The sequence below is a fragment of the Canis lupus genome, chromosome 10, assembly GCF_003254725.2.
Source record: "Canis lupus dingo isolate Sandy chromosome 10, ASM325472v2, whole genome shotgun sequence".
NCBI classification, from domain to species: domain Eukaryota; kingdom Metazoa; phylum Chordata; class Mammalia; order Carnivora; family Canidae; genus Canis; species Canis lupus.
The window spans coordinates 65,453,865-65,458,143 of record NC_064252.1 but is presented as its reverse complement, the minus strand read 5'-3'; positions in this window follow the sequence as shown (position 1 = coordinate 65,458,143).

The window sequence follows — 4,279 nt, the reverse complement described above, 5'->3', positions numbered from 1 at the left end:
GAGATTGGTTCTCTTAGAGGGGCTTGGTTGGAGGTAAGTGGGGAGCAGGAGGCCTATGAATAATCAAGACAGCCCACCTAGGGTGCTCTGCAGACTAGAGAGACAAAAGATACATTGAAGCTGCAAAATGCTTAGCAACAGACCCAGATGCCTCGGGACAGGCATGCTAGCAATTGGGAAAACCAACCTGATTGGCAAAGTTCATGAAGCAGGTTCCTCTTGACCTCAACCCTATTGCCTCTGAGCTTCATTAGCCTCCACTATTAAAAATTATTTTTTAAAAGATTTACTTATTTGAGAGAGAGAGAAAGAGCACTAATGAGAGAGGGCAGGGAGAGAGGGAGCGAGAATCTCAAGCAGACTCTCTGCGGAGCCCAGAGCCAAATGCGGGGCTTGAATCCATGACCCTGAGATCATGACCTGAGCTGAAACCAAGAGTTGGATGCTTAACCAACTGAGCCATCCAGGCGCCCCCAGAATTTCTTTTGCAGGGCATTCAACGTGTTTTGAGTGTGAGTCAAATTGTTTAACAGCAACTCAGCTCCAGGTTCATGGCTGCCATGTAGGACTGTGAAGCCTGAGCACTGACCAGCTCCAGGGAGCAGCGTTTACATGGAATAGGATGGAACCACACCGTGCAGTTAGCAAAATGTTAGCAGAATTGGTTGCCTGAATCCAGACCCCATTTTCACTCAGCCTGTGGTCTAGATGCATAGGCCTTCATCAGTTATACATGTTTGGGGAGAGGTGCTTCAAATCAGTTAGGTGTTCCCATTAACCAGAAATTCTTTTTTTCTTTTTCTTCCTTTTTTTTTTTTTTGTTTTGGTTTTTTTTTTGGTCTAACATGCTAAAATAAGTGAGTCTGTATTTAATGATTAAGAAAATCTTACAGGATCTCCTTTGGGTGTGTGTCGGAAGAGTGGAGTGTAGTGGGAATGTGGACAGTGATTACATTTTGAACATCAATTTTCTTTGTATGGAATGTATCTATGAAAGGAAACATCTCTATCTATACATACAAAATGTCTAGAATAGGCAAATCCATAGAGATAGAAAGCAGATTAGTGGATATCAGTCAGAGGTTGTAGGTTTCTCTTTGGGGTGACAGGAATGTTCTGGAATTAGAACGTGGTGATGGTTGCACAACTCTGTGAATATACTAAGTTGCTGAATCATATACTGGAAAAGGGTGAATTTTATGATATGTGGACTGTATTTCGATAAAACTATTATATTTTTTAAAAAGGGAAGAGGGGCGCCTGGGTGACTCAGTCAGTGAAGTGTCGGTCTCTTGATTTCAGCTCAGGTCATGACCTCAGGATCCTGAGATCTAGCCTCGTGTCAGGCTCCAAGCTCAGCATGGAGTCTGCCTGTCCCTCTTCCTCTGCTCTTTCCCCTGTTTATGCTCTCTCTTTCTCTCTCTCTCTCTCAAATAAATAAAAATAAAATAAAATAAAATAAAATAAAATAAAATAAAATAAAATAAAATAAAATAAAATAAAATAAAATAAAATAGAAATTCTATAAAAAGTGAAGAGTCACTGAATCTTTACTGAGCTCAGGACACCCTGAAACTGTTTTTTCAAAGAAGGAACACTTTTGAGCCTTATGCATGATTTTCTTTTTCCCCCTAAAGGCAGAGCTTAGGGAGTTGTGCCCTAGAACCTGGGGCAAGTTCATCTGTTATGAACCACCCGAGGGATCCCAAGGGTATCATCTTGGTGTGTGTCTTGCTCTACATAATCCTACATCTGGGCAGTCCGGGTGGCTCAGTGGTTTAGCGCCACCTTGGGTCCAGGGCCTGATCCTGGAGACCTGGGATCGAGTCCCAGGTCAGGCTCCCTGCACGAAGCCTGCTTCTCCCTCTGCCTGTGTCTCTGCCTTCTCTCTCTCTCTGTGTCTCATGAATAAATAAATAAAATCTTAAAAAAAATAATCCCACATCTGCTAAAAAATTCAGCTTGATACTCTTTTACATATTATTCCTAAGACAAATTAATTCAGGTTTGAGATTCTGATTTGAGAAATTTTAGGATAGTTAGTGCCATCTCTGAAAAGACGGAATGTCAGCGAGGGCTCAGGATTGTCTTCCTTGGAGAGGGGGGACGTTTTCTTTCATGTGACTTAAGATTCTCCCTCTTGCTATGGACTCACTCGCTGGCAGCCCCAAGTACAGGGGACTGCAGGCCAGAGGCCCTGAGCTTGGGGGGCATACCAGAACCCCCACACCCACGCTTGCCTTCGCCTTCCCCGAGCAGGACGACGAGGGGTTGAGCTTGACCAGGAGAGCAAATTTCAGTCTAGATGACAGGGTGTTGCCGGGAGCTGCAGCACCCGGAGTGCCAACGTGGGAGGATGTAGCCAAAGAGAGAAGCGTGAGTAGAGGGCTTCTTTTGTGAATAAGAGACATTTGAGTGCATCCTGACAATTGTCTGTAGGCTTGGTTCTTTTTCAGCAGTTCTCTAAATATTTTTAGTACACATATTTGAAAACAGGCACATTCCTTTACTCCGCAGCCACAGACCCACCAGCTGAAAGAGATCTTCCTCTCTATCTCCTCAAGAGAACAAGAGATCAAACAGGAGCATGCCGCTTGCTGGGCCTGCACATCGGGGGACACAGGCTGGTTGGGGACTTTTCCTGTCATTGTGTGTCTGATTTCAGAGCCAGCACTGCCAGGGCACGATCCATATGCCAGGCACCTTTCTGGGCACTTTACATATATTAGCCCCTCTACCCTTCCCAATAGCCTATGCCATGGGTAAGATTATGATCCTCGTTTCAAAGATAAGGAGGCTGGGGTGACTAAGTGGCTCAGTCAGTTAAGTGTCTGCCTTGGGCTCAGGTCATGATCCAGGGTCCTGGGATCGAGCCCTGCACTGGGCTCCCTGCTCCGTGGAGAGCCTGCTTCTCCCTCTCTCTGTGCCCCTGCTTATCTTTAAAAAAAAAAAAAAAGCTAAAGAGACTGAGGTACAGAGGGGTTATCGCGTGTTGGGTTGCAGAGAAGGCTGAAAGCAGAGCTGGGATGGAACCCTGACGATGCACACTCCTCCTCACTACTCATGTCCTTCGTGGACGTTGATGGAAGTTCCCCTTGGCAGACTCAGGTGACCCCGCAGATCGGCACACTTTCTGCTCACCTGGGAAGAGGCAGCTCATGGAATCGCTCCTCTTGGTTTGGCTATATACAAAAGCCCAAGCACCGAGTACCCATCTCAACCCCAAACACTCTTCAAAACTGAGGAGCAAGACAGCTGTACTCCAAGGGGGGGATCTGGTCATTGGTGGGAGATTCCATTAGGCCCTTGGTCTGTGTAAACTCTGCCCTCATCCCTTTGGGCCTCACTCAGAAATTAAAACCAGTGTCTGTACAATATGAATAGCTGGAAATGTCCAGACCAGAATGGGACCTGTTTCTTCAGAGGCCCCAGGGCCTGGAAACTGAGGCTTCCAGTATGAGCTTGTACGATAATCTTTTATAAGAGGCTTCTAAATTCCGATTGTGCTGGAATGTGGTGTCACGGAAAACGAGATTATACAAGGAATGGGCTGGGTGTGGTATGGACAATGGTCGAGGTGTGGACAAGGGCCTCAAGCAGGGACTTTCTCAGCAGTTCTATGGACTGGGGCATTCTTCCAGTGTGGCTCTTGGCTTAAGGATGCTCAGTGAGGGCCTGGTGATCTAGTTCTGACAAGACTTAATTTTATGGAGGTATGTAGCAAAACCACTCAATTTTTCATAAGCCCTGCCAGTGGTGAAGAGCTGAGGTGCCCAGAAAGAGCTGGATGCTGGCCTTGTGCAGGCCCATCAGCGAGCGCCCTGCAGCAGCCTAGCCCAGCCCATCTGAGCGCCTCCGGTGCCTCAGGGGCTCAGGCTAGCTACAAGCTGGGAGAACAAAAATCAATTCAGTCCCCCTCAGGCAGCTCCTCTAGAAGAGCTCCAACTAGAAGAGCTCCAACTAGAAGATCCCCATCTAGAAGAGCTCCAACTAGAAGATCCCCATCTAGAAAAGCTCCAACTAGAAGAGCCCCATCTAGAAGAGCTCCAACTAGAAGAGCTCCAACTAGAAGATCCCCATCTAGAAAAGCTCCAACTAGAAGAGCCCCAACTAGAAGAGCTCCAACTAGAAGAGCCCCATCTAGAAGAGCTCCAACTAGAAGAGCTCCAACTAGAAGATCCCCAACTAGAAGAGCTCCAACTAGAAGAGCCCCATCTAGAAGAGCTCCATCGGTAAACGCCACTTGGACACACAAGAGAGCAATAAAGGAACGCGCAGA